The sequence below is a fragment of the Pinus tabuliformis genome, chromosome 1_2 (genome assembly GCF_031772625.1).
Source record: "Pinus tabuliformis cultivar Carrire ecotype Pingquan chromosome 1_2, CPIR1, whole genome shotgun sequence".
NCBI lineage: Eukaryota > Viridiplantae > Streptophyta > Pinopsida > Pinales > Pinaceae > Pinus > Pinus tabuliformis.
This window is the reverse complement of record NC_142298.1, coordinates 1,305,877,822-1,305,896,874: the sequence shown is the minus strand read 5'-3', so window position 1 is coordinate 1,305,896,874 and position 19,053 is coordinate 1,305,877,822. Positions and strand designations below refer to the sequence as shown.

At 37.2% G+C, this 19,053-nt stretch overlaps 1 long non-coding RNA gene across 1 annotated transcript in view; it reads left to right on the top strand.

The window, feature by feature from the left end:
* The first annotated feature begins 272 nt into the window (after nt 1-272).
* LOC149211010 (uncharacterized) overlaps nt 273-19,053 on the top strand; it is a 77,014-nt gene continuing 58,233 nt past the window's right edge. The window contains exons 1-2 of the long non-coding RNA XR_016252328.1: nt 273-524; nt 18,227-18,342. This is a non-coding gene — a long non-coding RNA (uncharacterized LOC149211010). The remainder of the gene's footprint in view (nt 525-18,226; nt 18,343-19,053) is intronic.

Sequence of the window (19,053 nt, the reverse complement as noted above, 5' to 3'; positions counted from 1 at the left end):
GTATACCTTATACACATGAATGTCAACTCCTGGCGAGCCATCTTGCCAGTGACAATCTAACATCTTGTATCATATATTTCTTAATAGAATCAAACTAACTTTCCTGCTTGTCACATTTTCTAAATTTTTGTTGAGATGGTACTTACTGCTGGACTTGGGAAAGTGGGTTTCACTACATGTCTAACATAGAAGATTGTGTTTGTAACTTTGTAATAGGGAATTTAAAGTTATCCAATTTTGAAATGATGCATATGTTTGACCTATGCAGGCTAAACTGAAGGCAGAAATGAAAGCTGCTGCTGAAGCACGTAAAGCAGCTGCAGAAGCAGAGAAAAAGGCTGCTGCAGAAGCAGAAAAAAAGGAAGTTGAAGAATTAGAGAAAAAAGAAGCTGCAGAAGCAGAAAGAAGAGCAGCTTTAGAAGCGGAAAAAAGGACAGCTGCAGAAGCAGAGAGGAAACCCAAGGGAGAAGAGAAATTCGCTCAGGAATTATAGCAAAAGTCTTCACCTTGGACATTACCCACAGGTCTGATGATTCCTTCAAAAATTGTTGGGTGTGAGGTTAATGTGTCATTTGCTTAGCCTACTTTGTAAGCCGGGTTTATGGTTTGCTCCCAGAATAGTTGAGCCTGTTGAAGTTGAATTCTGTTCTTTCTATTTCTCATCTTGTGAAATGGTTCAAGTTTGTGCTCATGTTATCCTTTTCTTTGTTCACATATTTGATTATATTGATCACTCTGAATTGACTCAAAATGTGGCTTGATTTTGACATTTTGGAGTGGGGCTGTAATTAAAGGGAGGTAAAATTTTAAGAGCAATTTTTGATCTATATTATTATCCTTCCTCCATATGTTCATCCTCTTGACATTTTTGAAATGAACATACATTACATTACATTAATGCTATGCTGCACTGATTTTTGAGATGGCTAAATATGGGGATGAGGGGATATATATATATATATATATATACATATATATATATATATATATATATACATATATATATATATATATATATATATATATATATATATATATATATATATCTATAGAGAGAGAGAGAGAGAGAGAGAGAGAGAGAGAGTTTAAAAAATATTTAAAATTTAGATTTCACCACAAACATTTCTATTTGCTTCAAGCTTCTAAGTATAATAGGCTATACTATATGGCTTTAAGCATAGCACTTATGCTGACCAATTCTGTAAAAGCTCAGGTAATTAAAAACAATGTTGCATGACTCATGCTAGACAAATACTTTGCTGGCATATCACTCGCCGACTCTGGAAAGCTTAGGAACAGACTTGGGAAAGACTCGGCAAATAGAAAAAAACTAAAAAATACCTCTTTTTTTGCATGAAAGATAAATTAATGGCATTTCCAACACATACAAGCTATAAAACCATCGTTTACACAAGAATTCATAACATCATCTCATAAAATATGATCATATAACATAACACAATTGAGATTTATATTCAAAATTTTTAAAAGCAAACTGAAAAATGATTTCATAAACAAAATCACATATCGTAGCAACTTGCAAGTTCTCCATGAATCATAACATAATTAGAAAACAAAAAATAGACAATGTCTCTCTGTGCAATGTCATGTCTCATGCATCAACACGAGGGCACCTACAATAAGCGCTTGAGGGGCTAGTGCCAACATCAGTGGGCTCAAACAACAACTATGAGGTAGGTGTGTTTCGAGTTTCCATTTGAGAAAATAGCAGACCAGAGGGATCTTAAGTCTCGTCATCAAGGCAACTCAAATCATCAATAGGCAACTCCTCCACAACCCATTCAGATTCCAGATCAATGTCATCCATTACAATTGGATCTAAATCTTTTGGGTGCATTTGTTTAATGAGCAATAAAAGGTTGTAACAGATGTAGACCAGCTTCTGCAACTGCTCATGCTCCAACCTTTTATGCTTTTTGCTATGGATGTGCTCAAACATTGACCAATTGCACTCACATCTTGAAGCGCTGCAAGGCTGGCTTAGAACTCTGATTGCAAATTCTTGCAATTTTGGTGCCTCAGTGCCACAATCTTTCCACCAATTAGCTGTAAAAAACAACAAAATAGTTTAGAGTGTTGCAAATTGCGATGCAAAACTTAAAGAATTTACAGAATTTAAAAATTGAATCTTACATGCCATTTTCTTGTCCCTGAGCCATATGGTTGAGCTAAATCCAAAAATGCCAGATGCTTCCTTGTACATGTGTCGTTGCACACTGATTTTGTCTTGAATTTCTTGGCTCGGGAACATTCTCTGAATGCATATCATGACACCTCTCATCACTTCGGTTCTTTTTGAATATTATACCCCTCATTATAGAATATGCTTAGATTTAGATATGCTTGTGCTGCATGCAATGGCAAATGTAGTTGCTTGTCCCATCTAGAATCAATAATTTCTCATATAGGGAGATATTTAGATGAATCCCCCCTATAAAAAACCTTGATGGCCTCTTTTGCCCTATCCAACCCTCATGAATGTAGCCAATTGGAGGATTGTCTCCATTCATTCTCAAGACTTTCACAAGGGGCTTGGTTAAGCTCAGTGTTGTTAAAATCGCGATATTATCGCTTCATCGCGATTTTTTCCCGAAGCCGATATTATCGCAATTAATACTCACGTTTTTTTTTTTATATGCGATTTTTTCCCAATTTATCGCTGAGGGTCGGGGCAACACGATTTTATAAGGGATGCTAAATGTTCGAAATGATTTTTTTTTGAAAGAAACAAATAATTTTTGAGTGGGGCAGCTGAATGATAAAGTCTAGGCCCTATTATTGATATGCTCTTCATGGTAATGTTAAATTCTTAAAGTAAAAGTGACATTCTCCTTAATCTTCATTTTCATCAATGAAGATTAAGGAGAATGTCACTTTTACTTAAATTTTTAACATTACCATGAAATGACTCAGGATGTTTGAGAGTGGTTCCAGCCTCACTGGATTTCATATGGAGAAAGTAGAATTTTAGATTTCATTCAAAATCTAGCGAACTTATCAGTTTTTCGGGATTTCAAGATTGGGAGATTGTAATGTTTCCAGGTGACACCACCTACTTGGGCTACCCCTGCCACCAGTAGAGGACATGGTCTACCTCCTATAGCTCCTACTTCTAGTTCTTCAGCTTCTAGAGCATAGCAGACTCCACTGCCAACTCCACCAGCACCAACATCTACATCTAGAGGGAAAGGGAAAGCTGTGGCATTTTATCGCAAGAGGGGCAGAGGAAATCAATAGGATTATACTTTAGTTATTTTCTTCATTTTATTGTATATGAAATTATGACATGATGAGATACATTATTATATTTTTTGTTGATATTTTGAGGCTGAGTTGGGACTCAAGAGTCATGACTTACTATTAAGGACATGATTCAATGTTATGTGTGATTTTAGCACTAGAAATGATATTAAACATCTTTTATATTAGTTCTTTTATCATATTTCTGTGTCAATGTATTTATTTTATGTTGTAGATGGTTTAGATATTAAAAAAATTGAAAAAAAAATGAATATTTTTGTACCAAACGATATTTTCCCGATTATTTCCGATTATTTCCCGATAATTACGATTTTTTCTGATTTTTTCCTCGCGCCGATATTATCCCGATAACGATTAATGAAAAATTGGTTAAGCTAACAATCTCAGTGACTTTCTCCCCCAAGTCCTCTTTGAAGAGATTAAATTTGTTTAAAAGTGATTGTTAATTGAAGAAAGAATTGGGCTAAGTGATTGTACTAGGCATAGAACAATGGAAAATTAACACTGTTGCTCCTTCTGACCTCGGCTTCAGTGCCCTTCTCTGCAATTCTTGGCCCTTTGTTAGGGTTTGACTGTAACTATAGTTACAACCCCACAAACTCGGCCTTCAGCAACAGTCCTCCTTTATTAGCTGTCCTTGCCTTTGTACAGTCCACTGTTTGGCCTTTTTGGTACTCAAAGAGACCACCTACAGGAATGTACTGCACTAAGGCATACAAAGAAAATATTTTGACCTGTTTCTAGAGAAGCTCTCTGCCCAAAACATGCGGCTGCCCTTCCTCTACAACTCATCTTCTTCGCTGGCCTTTAGGACACTTCTGCCCACTGTCCTAGCCTTTCGTCCTCCCAAAAGGAAACCTACAACAGTGCAAATGTGATCCCAATGACACAAAAGTATACGGACCTGTTCTTGAGGATTTAGCCCTCTAATTTGACACAGAACTACCTCAAAAGATGTCTCCTCTATGCTGGTTGTAACTCCATAAACTCGACTTGCTGTTATAAGATTATTAGACCCAGAATAGTCCAATATCTCTCCTCTTGATCTGCGGCTGCCTCAGAGGTATCTTCTTTTGATGTTTTTGCTGCTTGGATGTGCTGGTCTTTATTCTGTTCTATAGCTCTGACACCATGTAGAAAATCCACGAAAATATGCAACTGCTAATATGAACAATATGAAAACTAATTTCTTTTCATATAGACACATAATTTCTCTACTTATTTTGCGGCAGAATAGGAACAAAAATAAATACACAATCATGCAATTCAACAACACTATTTTTCTAGGGAACCCAATTGGGAAAACCCTCGGCTTAATTGAGACTCTTATTGAAGAAGAATGAGCAATAGGTCTCTTACAATAAAATATTGTTTCAATAAAGAATACAATGATCTTCCTGCTTGAACTAAGCTCTGAAATCTTTGCACAAATCCTAGGAAATAAGCCCTTATTTCCTAGCTCATTCCGAATGCAATTCTTCCTTCTTCAATACTTGCACAAGCTCCTCTTGTTTTTGTCATTGTTACAAGCTCACGCACAATACTTGTGCTCAGGAAGAATGATAACAATTGTGCCTTCACTCTTCCTTTTAAGCAATTCAAATGGCTAAAATTGGCAAGTCAATATTTTAGGAATTAAACTAGTGATTGAGTTATCAACTGAGTTGAAGTGGCTCATGCAACTCGTCCCAAGTCTTGATCTAGAATTAGATACTTGTCACTCGTCTTTTTCCAAGTTAACTCACACTAGAAGACAATGAACTCGACCTTCGACTTTTGCACATTAGTTAACTACTTCATAACTCGTCCTAATTTGTAATGATTCATCCTAAATCATAGGAATTCAACCTAACTTATAGGAATTGGTTCCTAACTTATAGGAATTGATTCCTAACTTATAGGAACTTGAGCATGCTAAGGAAGAACTCGTTGAGGTCCTTTTGATCAAGGCACAAATCAAGGAACCCTTTCTCGCTATCATTTTCAACAATAGGACTAATGCACTATTTTCTAGGATTGGAGGTTTGGCAGGAGGTTGGGCATATTTTCTTGGATAGGGAAAGTATGTGGTGGACATATTGAGGAGATTTCATTTAGAGGACTGTAGGTCCATGGCCATGCCCATGATTAGCATATAGAAGAAGCTACATGCTTGTGATTCTGAGTTGGTAGATCGCACTATATATCGTCGGTTGATTGGTTCATTGACTTATTTGGTCAACTAGACTAGATATTTGTTTCACAGCCAATACATTGAGTCAGTGTTGTTGGAAGAATTTGTCATTGATGTCAAAGGGTGAATGGACCAATATTTTTTTGACGATTTGCATGCAATGAATTTGGATGCAAGGATACTCTAGATTGGTAGACCTTGTTAAGCCATTTCGTTTGGTAGGTGGCATGCCCTGTGGGTCCTATTGGTTGGAGAGATATTATTTTTTGAAGTTTGATGTCCGAAAGATGGGTTTAGCACCTTTGCCCCAAAAGCTTATGACCTTATCACTTCATTGTAGCCCCTAAAATAAGGTCAAATTTGTGACTTGAATTAGCCCAAACTCATCAACCTTGAAAGGAGATTATATGAAAGGCAAATTTTGATTTTTTAAGTGTCCTACACCTCCTCTAAAACAAGTTGGTTCATTTACATCAAGTCAGTTTCAATACAGTCATGTCTTTTCATAAAGAATATCATTATTTTTCTCAAGTCTACCCTAGTTAAGGGCTCCTCCAAAACACACATATATATAACCCTAGCTGTGGTCAAATGGAGGCAAGTAATTCGACCAATCTGAGGTAAAAAGAGTAGTAGTCCGACGCAATCCAAGGAAGAAATCTGTGGCTTGAGCTTCGTTGAATATCTGTGAAGGAGGCCGGAATTCAAGAAAGTTTCTTTTATCCTTCATATATATATATTTTGTGATGGTTTTCTATGCACACTTCACTGGTTCTGAGGTCTAAATTCAACCTTCTTCTAACGGCTGTTCTGTAGCAACCTTGATCCCTTTTGGGCAAGATTCTAAGGCCTAATTCAAGCTGTTTGAGGCATATTTGGCCCTGTCCTAGGGAAACCCTCTGAGGCAGTTCTTCTGAGGTTGTATTCGCACTATTTTAGGCCCTCCTGAGACCCATTAGGAGGTTAAATTTACACCTGCTCCTGAGGTCTATTTGCATTGTTTTGAGGCTTGCCTATTGGCATTCTTGAGGTCTGTTTGAAGTCTATCCTGGCCAGCATGCAAGTCCGAATTTGAGGTTGTTGAGGCAGACGTGAACTGTGGACAGATTTGAATCTTTGACAGTTGGAAGTTGGGGTCCGAATTTGATGATGAGGCTGATCTAGATTTCCTAAAGCAGATTGAGGAGTTGAGTTGAGGATATTTGAGGTGTATGTTAGGGCTGTCCTAACTATTGAATGAGGCATGTCCAAGTAGTCAATTGAGACCTTGACAACAAAAGTTGTGGCAGACCTTTGATGATCTGAAGCAAACTTTGATGTGTGATTTGTTGCAGACTTTTGAAGTGGTTCCGAAGCAGACTTTGACTACATCCTTGTGGAAGTTTGGAAAGTTGCCTTGAAGAAATATGAAGTGTATCTTGAAGTCATTCTTGGAATCATTCTTAAGTAGGCATTGAAGGCATTCTTGAGCAGACCTTGAAATCATTCTTGGAGCAACTGTTTGGGGGTATGAACTAGATTTAATTTGTTGCATTAGAGGACAAAATTACTGTGGAAAACTTATTGGAGCAATTCTGGAAGTTGAATATGTTCAGGCAGAGATAACAATGATTTTATCTTGTTGTATTTAGGTCATTGTCTCTGGTTTGGGACCCCAAGAGTTTTGATTTATTTTTTATTATAAAGGGTGGTGGTAGGGAAGGAAGTTGTAGCTTACTTCAGGAGGTTGTCACCTCCTTCCAGTAGGAGCTGGTAAATCTTGGGGTTGTAGCCCCTCTAGTTGTAATTGGTAAATAGGGAAATTGTAGCTTCCCTTGTAATATAAATATATTATTCAAATATATATATTGTGTTCCTTTGATGTGATGTCATTGGTTAATGCTTTTGATACTAAATTGTAAAGAATAGAGAAATACTGGTTCATACCCCCTCTAAGTACTTCCAAGAAGTTCATGGTGGAGTGTAGGAGGGTGCATTGGGTGAATGTGAAACAAGTTTTGCGATACCTACAAGGTGTTAGCGCTCGGATTTGGCCTCAGGCTGAAAAAGACAAAATCCAAGGCAACATCAAACCACTTAGCCTCGTAGCTAGCCCTACGAGGACAGGAGAGGGCTCTCTCCGGGTCTATCTCGGAAAAAGGTCTTCAAAGGGCTGAGATGACCAATAAAGAACACTAATTTTAGGCTAGTAAACTAATAGGGAAAGTTTGATTTCAAATTTTTAGGGTTTTGTTGGAAAACTGAGCACGACAATTTTGGGTGCGGGGATGAGACACAGTTTTTGCAGAGGTCTTTTTGGGGCAAGGTAGGAGATTGTCTTGATGCCTTTGAAATAAGTGAATGGATAGATATGACCGGTGAGGAGCTAAGGAGAGCAAGAAACCATCAAGAGTTCTCCTTAAACAGATGAAAACATAGATATTAAACAAACTTAAAGGCAGAGCATACAAGATTATGAATTCTACCTCAACACTTCATTTGTTTAATTTGCAGAAGAGAATAGTAGGAAAATGATACACATAACAAACTTACAAGTACATGAGAGAAACACACCATCAACACAAATAACCACAGGAATCCCAAATAGTGCTGCAAAACCCTGGTCTTTCCTTTGCCAAAATTGCAAAGATACAATGTGTAATACAGTCTAAGCTTATCCCTCAAGAGTCCAACCATGAAAATGACTAAGAAGATACATAATATAGGAAAGCTAACACATTTCCTTGCCTTTAGGGGTCGAGCTCATCATCCTAGGAGCTGGTTCAACCAATTCTAAACAAAGCACTACAATCTAGGCAATCAAAACAACTTGCCTCTATAAGCTAGGAAACCAATTCATTCATTAATTTTTTGCTATTTTATGAATGAATCTTCTAGAATAGGTAAATAAGTGTCATGTCAACATGAAAATACATTAATTACATCAAAGAGGGTGAAAAATCACATCAAAAGTCAAAACTGGTCAAATAGCTGCGTTTTCCTGTGCTGAAGATGAAAAACTTAGAAAATACCCTGATGCGTAGCGTGCCAAAACCCTACGCGTAGCACGCCTTTCAGCTCACTTTTGGGGCACTTCCCGGCATCCAAATTGAGCTCAGGTGGGCTTGCTGGAAAGGTCTGGATGTCTACTTTCCCACACAAGTGGATTTTTTCAATTTGGTTCCCATTTGCCCCTCCAAAAATGCATTCTCCCAAGACTGCTTCCTGTGTGTCCAAAAAGGGGCAGTAAGGTCATTTTTTGCATGTTTTTTGACCTTTTGGGGGCCCAAAACTTGATGAAATGTCTTGGCAGTGGCTGAGAAGGTGTATTTCATCATGAAAAATCCAAAAATGCAAACCTTTCATGATTTGGAACTCCCCATCTTCAGGGTAGCGCGCGGCGCGCTACGCGTTGAGGGCAAAAACCTGTTTTTAGCAAAAAAAATTCAAAATTGACCAAAATTGCTCCAAATTTTCTGAATTTTGAGCTGGGAGTGTATCATTGAGCACCATGCTCCTTCAAGGTGGCTTCAGCCAAAATCTGAAGTGGATCAGGCCTTTTCCTCCGTTTTAGTGCCTTAGCCAATCGTCCTTTGAGTACCTTCATTTTTGCTTTGCACACATGCATGCGGGCCCAATAATGATTCTTCATGTGGCGGAGCATTTCTTTGTCCCTGTTTGCCTTGGCTAGCAACTTCTCTAAATGATTGTTCACCCGAATAAGCATAGACCCTTGCTCAATAGGTGTCAAATCACCGGGTCTCTTGCAAGCCAAGTTTCGATCTTCTCGGATCCTCCGCAACTCATCAAGAGTGTGTTCATCCTCTAACTGTTTGTTGTACTGCTCTAAGTATTCGATTGTCCAATTTTCCATTTCCAACTTTTGCTGCAACAAGTGATTTTCAGCCTTTTGTTGCTGAATGATCTCCTTTAGCTCTAAGCTAGGAGAGCTGATGTCAAGGTCAATAATATCTATGTCCGGATCACCTGATGGCCCCTCATCAATCATGGGCTGCTTGCCTCTCTCCTGTACCTGTGCTGCTGTCGAAAGAGAGGCCCCTTCCACCTGATGTGGAGATAACACTCGCTATGCTGACGAAGAAGGCGAGACCCCTTCCACCTGGTGTGGAGATAATACTCGCCGTGCAGATGCAAATAAGGCCCTGTGGCCTCTCTGATATGTAACACATGCTGGAGTGCTGACATGCTCGGGCTCTGGAATGTGAAACTGCTGTGAAGGCCCTCCCTCATCATGGACAATCTTAGGAGGTGGCTGTGGCACCATGAAGAAGTCGCGAGAAATGAAATCCTCCCAAGCTTACCCTGCTGTGCCAACTGATGCATCACTATGATCTCGATCAGTGCATAATGATATATACTTTTGTGTTGCTGTGCGGGGTTCTTCCTTTGCACTACGGGCACCATCTTTTCTATATTTCGGCACATGAAAAATGGAATGTTCATCATTCGTACCCGGGTAAAATGCATCAACAAACAGATATGGTATGAATATAAACGTGAAAATCTGCCCTCATAAGTGAAATAGCGCATAATGAGCCTCATCAAGGGTGCATACTCATCCCTTAAGAATCTGAAGGGAAAAACAACAGTTAGGTGTCTCATACATCTGGGTTTGATATATGGTTGATAATGAAATCTGTCTAACTGCTGGCGCTTGTTCCACTCCTCCCCAACATTTGGTATCCCCGTGGCTTGAGCAACAATTTCGGGTGATAGGGTGAAGTCCACTCCTGCAAGGTTCACATGACCATTGTGTAATTGTAGGACAAACAAGCGGACTAGTTCTCTGTGATGTTGAATTTGTGAGATCCTCTCACAATATCCAAAGCATGATTGATACTGAAAACATGTCATTGCAAGTGGATAAGCTTGCAACTGAGCCAAAGAAGTGGGCTCCTCCCTGACATGCCGACCACCCTTACCACCCTTGTGATGCCTCCTTGGCACTTCTACCTCTGGTGTTGAATCACTGTCATAACTCTGCTGATAATCTGATTTGGTTTCTGACATGGTTTTGAAGGCAAGATGGCTGTAATGTATTGCTGACTTTGCACCCAATTAACTGCTGTTTGACTTTTTCAAATGCTGTCACCAAGGGGACATAAATACAAGGGAATTGTTAGGGATAGAGGAACATGAGGGAATTAGGGACAATAATCATAAATAAGGAATTTAGGGAAGGGAACATGGGAAATCACAAAATTGTGGGATTTTAAGGTGAAGTAGGGTTTGGGAATTTAGTAGGTTTTAGGGATTTTAGAGAGGAAAATTATGAAATTTTATTGGAGAATTTTAAGGAGAATGTTGATGAAAATGAGGGAAAAGAGGGATCACAAATGGGCAACCTTGGACAACAATTTTTTTTTTTGAAACCCTAGCACCATTAAGACTTTAAATCTTCCACAGCAATGTAGGGTTTTGACTTCTCATTTTCATGGCATTTAAACATATTAATTTCTCATTCATCTTGCAAAACCAAATCTAGCCATGGAGGAGAGGCCTACCTGCAATTTGCTTGAGAGAAAAGTGGATTTGGTAGCTTGCTGACAGTTTGTTGGGCGAAAAACCCAACGCGTAGCGCGCCTCTGACGCGTAGCGCACGAGCAATTTTGCTCTGAGAAAGGCAGCCTGATGCGTAGCGCGCCCCTGACGCGTAGCGCGCCCTCCCTGATGCGTAGCGCGCCTCTGAAACTGCCCAATTTGCTCACCGACTCTTGAAATCGCCTTTGCAAGGATTCACTTAGCTTGTGAGAGGCAAATGAGTTGCTAATGAAGAGTGATGTGCTTTTATAGGCTTCCTTTAGATTTTTATTTGCCCAAAACCCACTTTATAATGTTTGAGTGTTGACACTTTTTTTGAATTAATTGGCTCTGACTTTTGGTTTCCTTTCTTTGAAAAATTGGTTGAAATGATGATTTCTTCTGAAAATTTTTGCAGGGATAGCTTCTAAGATGCTTTGGCAAAGGAGACCAAGGCTGCACTTCGACATTTGGAGAATTTGAAATTTTGACAATTTTTACAAAAACGAGATAATGACCTTTGTTTTTCAAAAACAGAGTTTTGAAAACAAGGTGAAAATTTAGCTGTACAATAGTGAGAATTATTGAAATGATGTTTTATGAAGGACATCCCTCTGGCCTGCTGGTCCTTTATGACCTCTCAAGACAAAAATTGACTCAACCCTAGACCTAAGACCTCGAAATTTAAAACAAGATTAATGACCCTTTGAAGATTTTATTTACTTAAACAAACCTGAACCAGCAGTGCCAAACAGGAGGGGAATAAAAGACACAAACTCCCTCCACCGGGATTATGGCATGCCTAACGGAATGCAACATGATCACACTGATGGGACACCTAATCATGGAATGCAAAGAGCTTTGATCTCTGGTGGAGGGCTACTAGACCGACTCTAACACAAGGCATAGTGGATTATGGATTGGACTATACCCAAATTCCAAGGGGATGGAGCTAGGTTGACTGGCTACACAGACTCGGATTGGGCAAGCAATGCCAGTGACATGAAGATTACATCATAATGTTGTTTCATGTTGGGTTCGACAGTAATGTCGTGGTCCAATAGGAGATAGATATCAATGGCATTGAGTTCTCAAAGGCGGAGTATATGGTAGCTAGTTAGGCTAGTTGTGAGGCCATTTGGCTTCGAAATATGTTATATGGCTTATTTGGTAGCAATTGAGACCAACAATGATCTACTATGATAATCAGAGTTGTATTAAACTCTCGCAGAATCCAATATTTTATGATAGGTCAAAGCATATTGACATCAACTACCACTTCATTTGGGGTTATGTTAAGAGAGGAGCAATGAAACTAGAGTACATAACCACCACTGATGAGCAAGTTGTAGACATCTCATAAAGTCCTTGTCAAGGGGCAAGCATGTCTACTGTAGGGACAAGATGGGAATGGGGAGAAACACCATTCTTAGTAAGAGAGAGTGTTGAGAAATGGTTCTAAGGAGGTGTTTCCTAGTGCTTTGTGCCTAGCCTAGGAAAAGTGGAAAAGTGAACCCCTTGAGAAAAAATGACATTATGAGTTTATTAAAGTCTTGCGATTTATTAGTTACTTAATGAGATTACAAAAGTACATTTTACTTTTTATTATTAAAGTTACTTTATGAGAAAAGTTACTTTGTGTTATAATGTACATGGTACACTTTTAAGTTAATAAAGTGACTAGGAGGGTCAATTAATGAAAAGGGGGACTTGAGGGGGTCAATGTGAGATTAGATCTCCACCCTTGATCAAAAGAGGGTAAGATCTAATCTCAACCCTCGATCTCAGGGATAGGTATTTCTCTTCATTAAGAGAATAAAAAGGGGGAAAAGACACTTTGCATGTGATGCGAACAAAGTTCGTTCTAAAGGTTAAATACTCCAAAAGTCTTGGAATATGTAGATCTCCATGGAAGATACAAGGATATATATTAAAATGTATGAGTAATAATGATGATACAAATGAGAGTGAGAGGCCTACTTATATACTAGGCAGGTGCCACTTCATGGAGAGTCATGTCCCATTTAGACATGCCTCTTCAACCTAATTACTAATTAACTAATCATTATTACAATTATCATCATCATTTACATTTAGTATATTTTATTCATAACATTGCCTTCCTCTTCAAAAAGCTTTGTCCTCAAAGCTTGTTGATGAAAAGGCTTGATCTCTTTTTCTATTTTAAATGTCTTCTTGTCTCGGAACTGTCATCTTTGTTGATATAAGTTGATATGATCCTCTAAGTGACAAACAAAACTGTTGCACTGAGAAGGGATCAGACCATCCTAGATTAATCTTTTGTGGAATTTTTCGGTGACTGGAAACTTGTGATTAATTGTTATCACATGAGTGGATTGCACCGACATTAGTATCCTTCGGAACATTAGTTTGTTGTTTCTATTCTAAATACGTAGCTTGATTGAGTTGTCTATTCTCATGATTCGAATGTCGATAAGGAATTCTAGTGATTTGATTTTCCCTTATCTTGTTTGTGCCGTTTTCTTGATTTTTTTGAAGTACTTGATTTCCTTTAGCTATGGAAATTGAATGGTTAATTTTTGGATATTCACTTGAATCTTTTGTTGTTGGAACTGCAACGTCTAAGTACATATTTACTTCAACTAGTTTGTCCGCTTCTTGAGCTGTGTTATCGATTGGATCAGTATTTGTTATCTTTTCGTCAACTTGAATTTCTACCTTTGATGCTTCCTTCTCGATAAGTTGTTGTACCTTGTTTTTTAATGACTTCTTGTCCTTCTTAAGCTTCCTAATTTGCGTCAGTAATTTTTCACTATGGTCTTTAAGTCGAGAAACTTCTTCATTTTTGTCAATGGTGATTTTGTCAATTTCTCTTTGCATAATTTGTAGTACTTTTTTACCTTCTTTCAAAAATATCTTGTATGTCTTCTGGTATTACTGAATTCGGCTTCACTATAAGATCTTGTAGCGTTATTTTCTTTTCTTTTTGTAGCGAACCCAGAATAATGTCACCTTGATCATTCCATAGGGATTGAACAAAGAATTGCAATATAAATTTATATTCTCCAATTTTTAACTGTAAATCAGTTATTTCATATTTTTTTTGTCCAAGAAGTCTAATTTTTTGATTTTATTTAATTCAAGAATCACCAATTGGTTTGCAACTTTAGGGTTATATAATTTTTACTTTCAGCAGGAGAGATAGAAATAGTAAGATCTTTTCTTGCGAGAGTTCCCTTAATTTTAAAACGCACTTTAGCATAACTGGGTAAGGTTTCTAAAAATCTTCCTTCCGCCATTTTCAAGTTTTTCCCTCTTTATTTTGCATTGTACTTGTTATTTTTTTATTGTCCTTTTTTTATAACTTATAAATAGCATTTTCAAAACTTTTAATTATTATTATATTTTTAAAATAATAATATATCTCTTTTGTAGTTATTTAATAATATATCTCAAACTTTTTAATCAACTTGAACCTTTAAAAACTCTCCCTTATATATAACCTTAACACACACACACACACACACACATATATATATATATATATATATATTGATTTTAAAGAACTTTTATAAGTTCTCAAATTTTTATGAAAATTTCCTTTTTTTTTTCTACTGCATCCACTTGTAATTCTTATGAATATGACCCTTTTTTTTTTCCCACTGTTGATCTTTATTTTTATTTTAATATATGTATGTATTAATTATATCATAAACTATGATATAATTTATAAATTATATAATAAGTATTTGACTTCTGGAATTCGCAGGATCAGACGTTAGCGAAGGGCGTGATGGTTGGATGGGACAACACGGTTGGCGATAAGAGAACAAGACGACATCGACGTTGAAAGCAGGTGGATGGTTGCAGAGATGAATGTGGTGGTTTGCGGTGAAGGCAATGTGACTGGTACAACGGAGCGGAAATAGCCTGGGGTTCCTATCGGGCACTGGTGTATGTGCGGGTGGGGTTCCAGGAGCATACGACGACTGTGCTAACGATGGTCACTAGAATAGATAATGGAGTGATGGCTAAGCGTATGAGGGGATAATTGTTGTTGGATGGTTGCGCGATTGGCAGCGGAGACTGTCGAATGAATTAGATTGTAGAGTTATCGGGTGCTGGACGAATATGGTGCTGCTGCTGTGGAGGTAAGTTTTTATATATATATATATATTATAAATGATGAGCAATGGTGTTCTATCACATTCCGCATAATCTATCATCAGTTCTAATCTGCTATGAACAATGGAATTGACTTTGAAGGAAGCTTTTAGAGGCCTTCGAATGAAGGAAGCTTTCAGAGGACCGAACATCTCATCGCGAAAACCAGCAGCCTAACAGTAGCATGCGTGTAAAGAGTGGTTGGTTGGTGGTTGGATCAATCGTGGCGATTGCACGAGTCCATGTAGATGAAAAAAATCAGTCGTAAAACATCTAGTCAATGGTTTTGATTGTGAATTTATTGCTTATATTTTTTTCGTTTTATTGCTTATATTTTTTTCCTTTTATTTTTCTGTATAATCGTTTTTTTTTTTTAACTTTAATTTTATTTTGTTTTTAAATTTTGATTTTCAACGACAACAAAGTTGGCGAATTTCGACGGTCAAAGACCTGGATCGGAGAGCATGGCTCTGTGCAGCAGTGGAGCGGCTAGAGGATCGAATTGCTCTGATACCAAATGAAGCAAACAAAGTTCGTTCTTCAGGTTAAATACTCTTGAGACTTGGAATATGTAGATCTCCATTGAAGATACAAGAATGTATATTAAAATTAATGAGTAAGAATGATGATACAAATGAGAGTGAGAGGCCTGCTTATATACTAGACAGGTGCCTCTTCATGGAGAGTCATGTCCCATTTAGAGATGCCTCTTCAACCTAATTACTAATTAACTAATCATTATTACAATTATCATCATTATTTATATTTAGTATATTTTATTCATAACAACATTCATTCATTCTTCATGCATGAGATTGGAGAAGAGAAGGAGAAGCAGAAGGAGAGGAGAGGAGACCAGGTTAATTTGTAGAGGAGGCTGAAGGCAAATCGAGTGGCTGAGAGGGTAAATTGTATAGCCTGTGGAGAGTACAAATTCCCAGGAAGATCATACAGCTGAGAGGGCACGAATTATTGCTGTATGAGCAACATGATTTTCAAGGAATATCAACGCTGAAATCGAAGTCTGTTAGAGCAGCTAGCAGGGCATGAAAATTGGGACAGGTTGAGCGAGATTTTTGGGCTGGCCCTTGGGCACAAAAATCGAGGATATTGTATGGTGTTTAATGTTGTTACAAACCATTGATTTCTGAGCTGAGTGGCACACAAATTGAGGCTATCAAGGCACACCTTTTAAGTCTGGTAGCACAAAAATCAAGGACAGCTACAACACTGTTTTCAAGGCAGTGTGGCATAGATTTGATATAAGTTTGTGTTGTATTAATTGCTGATTGTATTGTTGTACCAAATATCTTTAAGGAAAAATAAATATCTCTTCACTAGTTTTAACTTTGGGGTTTTTCCAGGGTCAGTTTGACCAAAAATTTATTGTGTTCAAATTTCATGCATGGTTGTGTGATTACTCAGCAAAAGTGAAAAGTGGACTAGATCTCAAGGGTTTCTTGTTTTGAGATTTAAATTCAATATATCATTTTTTAATAATTATGGGAAGACTATTAAACTTGATGTGAAAACCAAACTTGAAACCGTGGAGGGATTTACAGTCAAAATTTCTACACTAGGGGGCCATCTCAGACCAAGTTGTTGATGTATTTTTGGTTCAGAGATGCATTTCACTCGGTTCTATTTTGGTTATGTGCACCTTTACATGCTATATAAATGAGAACTTTTGCTTATTTGTGTAAAATGGTTTGGATTCATATGGAGGCACATGAAAATGCATCTTTATCTTTAGAACTTGAATATTTTGTGTGTTTTTGGTTGACTGGTTTTTTGGTTTGTTATTTTTTTACCAGTTCCTGGTTTAGTCAACAGTTCGGTTCTGATAACATTGATTGCACTTAGTGCTATTTTGATTATATGCAGTGTGTACTCTTGCTATGTGCAGGAGAAATTTTGCATATTTGTTTGTAATGGTTTGGATACATATGGATGTACTTGAGGTTCGATAATATGAGTTTTCTTTTAAATTTGAGTATTTAAATTTTAAAGTAATTTTTGATCAACTGATTTTATGGTCCCGTTCTTTTCCGGTTCTGGTCTGGTTTAGATTTTTGGGGTTGATTTGTCTGATGATTAGTATGGTTCTGATAACACTAGTTCATGTATAATGATATGCAAAGCTTACTGGTATTGTGATTTGCGAATGTTGAATATATTATCTTTTGATGTAAAGATGTAATATTACTTGTGATAACCTCAGTGCCTTTGTTTCTCAATTATAAGAGATTAAGATACTGGCAGATGAGGAAACTTTAATGCTTCATAAATGCCTCAGAATCTGTTTTCCAGATAAAGAGCAGTTTGTAACTTGTGTGTTTTTGATAAAACTTTTTAGAAAAGGTTAAAGGGTGTCATTCTTTTGGATTTATCATTCTTTTTCTTTACTACTGTGTACCTTGGTTCCTAAAGCAAAGCGAGGGGTTGTGTTTCCATCTAGACTCTATTTCAGTTTTCTTTCCATGTTTTTGCCAGAGTATTTTGTTGATTCTTTTTGTGTTCTGATCATAATTTCATGTTGGGAATAATATTTTACTATTTGTATGGTGAAATTTCTGCTAGTTAACTCGAGGGAACGAGAGTAAGAATATTTTCAGATCTCATTCTCAGATGAACTGGTGAAACTTGTTAGTTTTCTCATGTAATTGCTATTGTTTTTCTTTGCTAATTTTCCTTGACTCAATAAGTTTTTTGGATCATGGTTTAATCTCTTGTAAATGTAATTTTCTTTCATCCATCTATTCAAATAATTTCTTTTATCAGATAAAGTTGTTCAATTTACAAGTTCTGGCTGCATTTGATCTTTGAAGTAGTCGCCCCCCTCATTCTCTCTTTTTCTCTCTCGTTGAATTGCTTGCTTTACACATGACCATTTGACATGTGTAATGCAATTAAAGTGTGGTGTTTTATGTCTTCCCGAGTATGCTTTACTAGTAGATCTTAACATCATCTAAAGTTTAAACCAAATGTTGTGCCACAAACTATAGTTTCATATTGTGATTACTGTTTTGCACCAGGAAAATATGTTTCCATTCATTTGTAGTAATTTTCTTTTCTAATTTTTTCTTTATATTTTTTGTATGATAGGTATTAATGTCAAAGTTGCAGAGACTACAACAAAACTGGAGGCACAAAGAATTGGAAAATTAAAGGCTCTAGAGGACCAGTGCCAATCTTTGAGATCCAATGCAAATTTAAGTAAGGTATTACTCACATCATACTTGTAGTTTATGGAGAAAACAAAACTGACTGTAAAGAATGACACGGAACAAGGCAGATATGTACATCTAATATTTTATTACATCTAAAAAGAACGTCTAATGTAATTTTGTACTAGGATGAGTACTGGGGATACCGAAGGAATATAAACAATAAGTGCTCATTGAGGAATCACTTTTGTGGATGCCATTTTCTTCCCCATTAGAATTTTTAATTAAAACAATTTCACATGTACTTGATTTCATTTTCTTTCCCTTCAATATATTGTTTACATGCCTACACCGAAGTGTTGATGGTTTTGAATTTCTTTAGCTATTCCTTACTTAAATTTGCAAATTTCATCTCTGTTGTTAATTCTTCTCAAATTCCTCTGTATGATGGTATGACACTTTGTGTTGTATCAACTTAATAGATCTGGACTTGGAGGAGTTTCACAGGGCATGCTATTCAAAAGGAACTGCCTCTTGGACATAGATCAGATAAGTATATTAATGTCCAACAAATGACCACAATGTAGGTCAAGGGGACTAAAGAGTTCTCTGAAAATCTGGTGCCAGGAAAATTAGTATGGTCTTGGCTTCCACACAATATTCCTTTTCTGGATTTTTATCCTCTGCTGCAACAATTCCTTTCTCTTTAGCCCTAAGTATCACACTCTCTCTTTGTCTTTATCATCTCCTTAGCCTTGCTTTTAT